This window comes from Lipotes vexillifer, unplaced genomic scaffold (assembly GCF_000442215.2).
Source record: "Lipotes vexillifer unplaced genomic scaffold, Lipotes_vexillifer_v1.1 scaffold444, whole genome shotgun sequence".
NCBI lineage: Eukaryota > Metazoa > Chordata > Mammalia > Artiodactyla > Lipotidae > Lipotes > Lipotes vexillifer.
Genome location: NW_006793488.1, coordinates 111,933 through 121,553, shown reverse-complemented (window position 1 = coordinate 121,553; position 9,621 = coordinate 111,933).

The following is a 9,621-nucleotide window of genomic DNA, read 5'->3' as shown; positions in this document are numbered from 1 at the left end:
AAAAAAAAAAAAAAAAAAAAAAAAAAATTATTTATTTACATTGTGGTAAAATACACAACATAAAACTTTCCATCTTAACCAATTTCAGGTGCACAGTGGCATTAGGTACATTCACACTGCTGTGCACACGTCACCACCATCCACGTCCAAAACGTTTTTCTTCTGGCAAAACTGGAATTCTGTCCCCATTAAACCACACACGCCCTCCTCCCCCAGCCCCTGGCCACCAGCCTTCTACTTTCTCCTCAATGAACCTAATGACTCTGGCAATGTCATATACGCGGAAAGAAAACTTTTTAATTTAGAAAAGATCTTGAGGCTAAGGAGAGGATTATCTTTTCAGGCACAAAATCAAAATTTCTGTTCTGTTAAATCACAGTGACGGAGTCCTGTGGTGCGCCTCCCAGGCGCCAGCCTTTCTCTTGGTCACATGAGAGGCGGGAGTGAGGGTGACCAGGGTCTGCGTTTCTGGGGGCCTCTGGGCCCTTGTCTTGGAGCCTGAGTCTATCCGCTGGAGTGCTCTCACCCAGCCCACCTGCTCCACACAGGGTGACCCTGTGGCCCTGACCTTTCGCTCCCTCCCTCCCTCCCTCCCTCCCTCCAGCCCGCCAACCGCAAAAACAAAACAAAACAAATCCCATCCGTGTTTCCCTGTCACTTACAGGATGAAACTCTAGCTCATTAACTTGGTGCCAAGGTCCTCCAAGACCCCACTGCAGGTCCCTTCGCCTCAGCTCCAAGCTCCACACTCCAGCCCCTCCTGGGACCCTGGGGGCTGCCCGCTCCCGCTGCACTGTCTCACAGTCCTGGGACTCTCTTGTCTGTCCCGATTGCTCTTCTGCTTTTCTGTCATATCCTTTTTTTTTTTTTTTTTTTTTTTTTTTGCGTTACGCGGGCCTCTCACCGCTGTGGCCTCTCCCGTTGCGGAGCACAGGCTCCGGACGCGCAGGCTCCGCGGCCATGGCTCACGGGCCCAGCCGCTCCGCGGCACGTGGGATCTTCCCGGACCGGGGCACGAACCCGCGTCCCCCGCGTCGGCAGGCGGACTCTCAACCACTGCGCCACCGGGGAAGCCCTGTCATATCCTTTTAAGCTATTCATCCTTTAAGATCTCCTCCAGGAGAGCATCCATGAATTCCCAGACCGGGTCTTGATGCCTCCATCGCATCCTGGGCGCTGGTTACAGCCATGCAGCAGAGTCGTGTACTGAGCAGTTCCTGAGTGCTGGGCGCCTGGCTGACTGACTGGTCTCATTTCATCCTTACAACCCTGGGAGGTGGGTACTGTCTTTGCCCCCAGGTCACAGATGAGGAAATGGAGGGCTATGTGAAGCATTGTCCATAGCGTTCGTACCATCACCTTGTATTCTAATCTGTTGCTGTAGCTTCCTGCCCTTGAGAATAGGAGCCATATCTAAGTTATTTTCGGATCCCCAAGGCTTAGCACAGACCCTGATAATAAGTAGTTGGTACATAGAACAGAGCAGAATAGAACAGAACATCTCACCAGGCCAACTGACCCAGCAAAGGCAGAGGTCTCAGCCTCCTGGCCTGAATCCTGCCCTTGTCCCGCCCAGGGCTGGCCTTAGGGGTAAACTCAGAACTGGGGTCCGTATGGGGTCAGTTCTGGCTCTACCAAAGGAACCCTCCCACAATAAAAAAGATCTTTCCTATCATCTCTAGCAAGCTTCACAGCTATCTCTTTAACTGGATGAACACCTTCATTCCATGAGTAAAAGTAAAGATTTGAAAGAAAATATAACCATTTCCCCCCTTTCTCTGCTTGGTATTTCCCAATTTTACCCACTGTTCAATTTGTTGATTTGGAGACTAACCCTTCCCTTTATCCATTTATTCCAGAATCCATAGTGCTCTGGGTTTGTTTTAAAGCCACGAAGAAAGCATATATCTTTGAAAGGTGTGTGTATAAACACCACCTGGAAACCAGTGTACTGAAAGCATTTTATTATTTTATATGGTGCATGAAGAGCCAGTGAGGCTAATTACGAGGGTTTGTTTTACATATATTGCTTCTTAATCAGTAAGAAGCACTAAAGGAGTAGGAGGTTTTTACAATAAACTTAAAAAAAAGTGGAAGTGTAATGTACATCCAGAAAAGCCACAGATAGAGTACAGCCTGATGTCTTGTCACGAAGTGAGCACATCTGGATCACGGGCCCCCAGGTCAAGAGATTACTACAGCCCCTCCCCCCAGGCACCCACCTCCGAGCGCTAAGGTAATCGCTATGCTGACTTCTAACACCATAGGTTCGTTTTGCCTGGTTTTAACGTCATGTAAATGGAATCATGCAGTATGCATTCTTTTGAATCTGGCTTCTTTTGCTCAACATTATGCTGGTGAGATTCATCAGCTATGCACAGCTGTTGTTAATCCATTTTCATTACTGTAAGAATCCCTTTTATAGATATATTACGATGTATGCATCCACCATTCTCCTGTTGATGGACATTTGAGGCTATTGGAAAGAGCGCTGCTGTACATGTCCTAGTACACATCATTGGTGGCAGTACATACACATTCCTTCTGGGTCTATGCCCAGGAGTGGGTTTCTGGGTAGGAGGGTATGCTCAGCTTTAGTGGATACTGCCAAAGAGTTTTCCAAAGTGGTTGTGCTATTTTACATTCCCACCAGCAGTGGATGAGTGTTTCAGTTACTCCAGATTCTCCCCAACACTTGGCATTAACAGTCTCTTTCATTTTAGCCATTCTGGTAGGTGTGCATTGATTTCTGGCTGTGGTTTAAATTTGTCTGATGACTTGTGAGGTTGAGCATCTTTTGTATATTTCTTGGCCATTTGTATTTCTTTCTTTTTTGGTGAAGTCCCTGCTCTTTTCTTTCTTTAATTAACTTGACTATGTTACTTTACTGGGGTAACATATACATAACATCAAGTTTGTCACTGCTAAGTGTACAGTTCAGTGGTATTAGTATATTCATATTATGCTGTAACCATCACCACCATCCATTTCCAGCTGTTTGTCTCTTATGCCCTCTTTTCAATTGGGTTATCAGCCTTTTTCTTATTAATTTGTAGGAATCCTTCACATATCCTGGATACCAGTCCTTTGTCTGTTTTATATATATTATGAATATGCTTCTTCCTCTGAATTACCTTTTCGCTCTATTATGGATGAAAAGAATTCCTAATTTTACAATTGGAAAGCTTCTGCACAGCGAAAGAAATGATCAACCAATGAAAATGCAACCTATGGAATGCGAGAAAATATCTGCAAAACACACATCTGGTAAGGGACTAATATCCAAAATATATAAGGAGTACTTCCCTGGTGGCACAGTGGTTAAGAGTCTGCCTGCCAATGCAGGGGACACAGGTTCGAGCCCTGGTCCAGGAAGATCCCACATGCTGCAGAGCAACTAAGCCCGTGCGCCACAACTACTGAACCTGCGCTCTAGAGCCCACGAGCCAAAACTACTGAGCCTGCATGCCACAACTACTGAAGCACGTGTGCCTAGAGCCCATGCTCCGCAACAAGAGAAGCCACTGCAAAGAGAAGCCCACGCACCGCAACATAGTAGCCCCCGCTCGCCGCAACCAGAGAAAGCCTGCAAATAGCAATGAAGACTCAACACAGCCAAAAATAAGTTAATTAAAAAATATATATATAAGTAACTCATACAACTCAACAGCAAAAGAACAAATAATTCATTTAAAAAGTGGGCAGAGAATCTGAATAGACATTTTTTTTCAAAGAAAACATACAGATTCCAACAGGTACAGGGGAAAGGGTGCTCAACATCACTCATTGTCAGGAAATGCAAATTAAAACCACAATGAACTATCACCTCACACCTGTTAGAATGGCTATTATCCAAAGACAAGAGATAACAAGTGCTGGAGAGGGTGTGGAGAAAAGGGAACCCTCCTGCACTGCTGGTGGGAATGTAAATTGGTGTAGCCACTATGGAGAACAGTATGGAGGTTCCTCAAAAAATTTAAATAGAGCTACCATATCATCTAGCAATTCTACTTCTCAGTATTTATCTTAAGGAAATAAAAACACTAACTGAAAAAGATATCTGCACCCCCATGTTCATTGCAGCATTATTTACAATAGCCAAGACATGGAAACAACCTGTGTCCATCAGTGAATTGATGCGTAAAGAAGATGTCATAAACAAACAAACATACAATGGAATATCATTCAGTCATAAAAAAGAAGGAAACCTTGCCACTTGTTAACAACATGGATAGACCCTGCAGGCATGCTAAGTGAAATATGTCAGACAGAGAAAGACAGATACTGCATGATCTCTCTTATACGTGGAATCTAAAAAAAAAACAAAACAGCAAAGCCAAGTTCATAGCTACAAGGAACAGATTGGTGGTTGCTAGAGGTGAGGGAGGTGGGTAGTGTGTGGGGAGGAGAAAGGGGTAAAGGGATTCAAAAGGTGCATGTTTCCAGTATAAAATAAATAACTCCTGGGAATGTAATGTGTAGCATGGTGACTATGGTTAACAATACTGTATTGCATATTTGAAAATTGCTAAGAGACTAGATCTTTAAAATTCTCATCACAAGAAAAAAAAAAATGTAACTGTGGTGATGGATGTTAACGTGATCATTTCAGAACATGCATATATCAAATCATTACGTTGTGTACCATAAGCTTATACAATGTTATATCTCAATCATATCTCAATCAAACTGGGGGAAAAAAGAAATTTTTATTGATCCTTTCCTTTTGGGTTAGTCTTTTTTGTGTCCTGTTGAAGAAATCCTTACCTGTCTCCTAAGGAGTTTTTAAAATCTGCACATGCCTATTAAGCCCTACTTTTTTTCTTTCTTTTCTTTTCCAAGTGAAAGCAGGTTTATTGAGAGAGATACACATTCCACAGGCAGAATGTTGTCCGTCTAAGAAGGTGACAGCCGTCAAACCCTACTTTTCTGATGCTTTTTTTTTTTTTTTTTCCTGTTAGGTTTTCCAGTGTGGACCAGGAAACCTGCTCGACATCTTCTAAAAGAGCTGTAACGCTCTGATGCTTATTTGTGTCAGAAGCGAACTAGGCCTTGCACAGGTGTAATTTCTTATTTTGTGGGAAGACACTATCTTCGTCATCATTAGCCCAAACCTGGGCACGAACCATATGCTGGACCATTTCCACGGCCACCACACGTCCGGACAGCCTTCCTGCATTGGAGAGGATGGGCCTGGGTACAAGGGAGAGAGCCAGGCGGCTCCCGTTCCCGGCCCCACCTGCACCCTGCAAGCGTGGGGCGCCGGTGGCAACAGGCGTGATGTCCTCGGGACAGAGCCAAGCCAGAGACATCCTTGTGCAAACAGACTGAGGGTGGAGAAGAATCTGTTTACACCGACCTGGAGCTCCAGGGGCCGCGTGGACTGGGAAAGGGGTGAAACCGCGGGTGAGGAGTCAAACCCATGTCACCTGCCGCCGTTGCTAATCAGGGCCGCTTGAAGACTTGCGTGTTCTCCACGCAGCACGTAGCCTAAAAAAAAAAAAAGATGTTGGCCTGAGTTGTTTTCCAGAATCTTGGAGTCACCTGTGTCTAGTTTGAACTCAGCTGGTTAAGTCTGGATGGGACCACCGGCCCTCCAGGTGGGCATGCGCGAGTGTCCGCTCGATGACCTCTTGAACGTGCAGCGGCCTGTAGTCTACTTACGCCTGCGCAGAACCTCGGTTCCGCAGCTTTTTCCAATCACCGTTCCCCACGCTCTCCGCGCCTCTGCCGCCCGGGCTTTATTCCGCATCCCATAAATACCCCAGCCGCTGGCTGGTCGGGAGGCGCGTTTGCGGTTTGTTCTGTCGTCTCCTCGCTCGGTTGCTGTATGAGTGAACCCTCCCTTTGCTGCAGTCCTCAGCATCTTGGCTTGCTGCGCCTCGGGCCGGAAGGACTTGGTGCACTAACGGGCAGATGGAGGAATAGAGCCAGCAAGCGGAGGGGCAGAGCTGCCAGGATTGAAGCTCCGGGGAAAAAGGCAATGGACGTCCTGTTGAGCAGCTAAGGGATGCAGGAGCGAGAGGCAGGTTGTAGCGGCCGGCTCCCAGCGTCCTCTTGCTGCGGCTGGTTGTTTGGGTGCCAGCACTGGCCAGGAGTCCCACGCGGCCGGGAGCCTGCCGGAAAAGGAGGGGAGGGTTGGCGCCACGTGGGCAGAGGCCGGTCGCGCTGGCCTGCAGGTAGGGCTGTTCTGGGGGAGACTCCCGGGAGGTGGCCCCGCACTAGCCTTTCATCTTCATCTGTCTCTTGTTTCGCTCTCCGGGAATTGAGAATTTTAAACACGCCGCGCAAGGCCCAACCTACAAAAAGAAAGTACGTACGTATTTGCCTGCTGGGCTCGGAGCTGGTATGATACGTGGTTGCAAATCTGCTTATTTGTGACAAAAAGCTTATTGGGGGCTTCTGGGGGAGAGGTAGGGTGCGGGGAGGGGCAGGAGGGTGGGTTACGAGGAGGTTCAAGGAAAGTTTGCGGTGATGGAGATGGTCACACTTGATTAAGGTGATGATGTCCTTGGCGTACATGCTAAGTGAAATATGTCAGAGAAAGACGACTACTGTATGATTTCACTTATTTGTGGAATCTAAAAAACCCCCAACAAACCAAAGCTGGTGTGAAAACGTATCAAGTCGTACCCTTGAAACGTGCAGTTTATTGCGTGTCAATTACCCTTTGAAGCTGTTAAACCTCCTAACACAGGTGTAGGTAGTTTGCACTGAAGTGTTTCAAGTTAGGCTTCAGTCACTTGGGTACATGCTTTCCCCCCCAAACCTGCTCCCTTACAGGAGCTGTAGGTTCTTCCAAGTGTCCTGGTCACAAGAGACCAACACCTAGAGGCTGATTCAGGAGCTTCAGTGTGATTGCCGACACCACTTTTATGTGTTAGGATTCCAGGAAGGTCCAAGCCAAGGAGAGGCCTTGCCGGACGTACATGGTAGGAAAGACACAATCCCGCGTCCCCCGCGCACCTACAGCTACTGCACACGCAGTCGCCGGAGCCTGTGGCTTGAACTTTAAAATCTGCAGGGCCCACGACCAGCATTTCCGTCCTCCTCAGGTAATAGGATGGCCTTTCCTCCTTCCTGGGAAAATTGGAAATTGAGAGGTGGGGGATGGGAGTGAAAACCCTATGGAACAAAGCACACCTGAGTCCCTGGACAGCTGAGGGCTGGTGTTGCTGTGATAACCACACACACTGAATAAGAATTACAGGTCATTTCTCCTCTCCAAACTGTGTTTATATGATAGTTTCTCAGTCCGGGATGCTGTAAACTCCAGAGTAATAAAGCTTTCTAGTAACGAGGGAAATAAGTGGTAACTGTCGCAACTAACAGACTGCTCCTAACAAAAATTTACAGCAAAATGTAAATCAACTGGCTTTTTTTTCATTTTACCCGAATTGTGTGGGTCTAAGAGAGTGTTTGGGAGGGTCCTTGATGGGCTGACCTGCTGCCATGGGGGGTTTGCTCCAGTCTGTTTGAGCTGTGCTCTCAATCTTTCTGTTGAGTAACAGTTACTGCCAGGCAGCCGGCCCAGGTCTTTGGCGAAGGATCGGAGGCAGGCAGACGGATTCCCATGTCAGGATCAGAGCCTCATCAGCGCAGCCCTCAACTATCTGAGCTTCACCCCCAGAGCAAAAGGAGGGAGAATGCTGAGCCCCCAAGCAAGATGCTAGAAAGGTCCCCCCCATCCCCAAACACCCAGCCGTGGACTCCACGTGACCAAGGGCCTGAGGTGTGAACTGTCTGCTTCACAGTGAAATCTGAAAAGGTCACGTGGTATGCCAGTGGCTCCTGCCCCAACATGAGAACGTCTAGCTTAGCAAACTGGAGGGCGTTCTAAGGAAGGACCCACTGGAGCCGTGAGTAGGAACAAGGCTGGTACTCGTATCTCTGAGGGCGTGGGTTTCCAAATGTTCAGGCAGGTGCCCTTTGGGAATCTGGGTGACATTTCTCAAGATGGGGACAAAAGGGGCCTTCCACCAACAGGTGTATTTTATAAGAAAAAGTTATATAAATACTCCTGTAAAATTGAAACCACTTAACGCTAATTTATTTGAGAAGTAAGTTTCTCAGTGGCACCTACTAGAAATAACAAGTGATAGCAAAACCAAAAGTTTGTATTTTCTGTGCTTTTGTTTTGGGTTTTTGGCCGCACTGCGTGGTATGTGGGATCTTAGTTCCCTGCTCAGGGATTGAACCAAAGCCCTTGCTAGTGAAAGCATGGAGTCCTAACCACTCGAGCGCCAGGGAATTCCCTTGTGCATTTGTAACTATCCCTCACCCCCCAAATCTACTTGCTTCTTGGTTTGGGTAATGGGAGTGAGACGCCAGGCTGGAGTCAGGAGGGAGGGTGCATATTCCAAATGAGCTTTTGGTTCCTGAGTTTAAGATGGTGAGTAGCAGAAGTTTATGTAACAAAAGATCTGAAAACTGCCTTTGGCTCGTGAGCTCTTGAGAGCAAGGACACCTGTAACGGCATACGTGTAACACATGTACAAACGCTTCTAAAATTCAAGAGGCAATGTCACGTTCACATCTGTTTCCAGGTAAACTCGAGTCTAATTCTCAGCTGCTTGTTTGCAGAGGGCGCAAAAGTGCAGGTGCCCCTGGGTCCTTCTTTCCCAACTACATGCACCTGGACCCTGGGGTGTGCGGAGCCCAGGGGCCGACGCGGGGCAGAGCTATGCTCCTGGGTGTGATTTGGTTGCTGTCAAATACCTGCTCCAACCCTTACTAGGGGGTGACCTTAGGGAAATCACGTAACCTCCCTAAGTCTGTTTTCTCACCTGAAAAATGGAATAGGTTATGATTCTAATATAATCAGAGATGGCTGAATGATTCCTGTAAGTAGTAAACACTCATTATATGAATATACACTATATCACTGTCACTGATGACACATTGAGTTGCACTGACGTCCGTTGTACGGGCATAAAACCATCTATGTATCCAGTCCCTTATAAAGTGATGTGTAAGGTTTTTGTTTTTGTTTTTTTTTTTTTTGCTTGCTTGTTTGTTTGTTTGGGTTTTTTGGCCGTGCAGCATGGCTTGCGGGATCTTAATTCCCCGACCAGGGACCAAACCTGTGCCCCCTGCCGTGGAAGCACCGAGTCCTAACTACCGGACCGCCTGGGAATTCCCCAAAGTGATGTTTAAATGCAGAGAATAAACAGAGGGCCTCTCTCCTCACTGGCTCCAGTGGTAAACGACCCTCCGTTCCCTGGTTCGTGGGTGGCTCTTCAGGGCCGCCACAGCTCGGCAGCAGGCTTCCCCAGAGTGAGCAGGGAGAGGCAGGAAGAGTAAGTCCCAGTATCTCACAGTCTGATCTCAGGAGCGACAACCTGTCACTTCTGCCGTTTTCCACTTGTCCTTAAAAAGTCGTTGGGTCCACTTGCCACGGAAGAGGAGGGTGCGAGTCCCCAGAGGTACGATCAGAGGGAGGAAATTTAGAAGTCTCCGTACTCACACTTGGAAACTCGAAAAAAATAAAACACAAAACCAGTTACATGACTGAATATCCCACCTCCGTTGAAGACGCAAGAAGGTCAGATGCTATCAATTGCGGACATGTGCCAACATCTCCCTTGAGGGTTTTGCACTTGTCTGTTTTCTGGAGTAGCA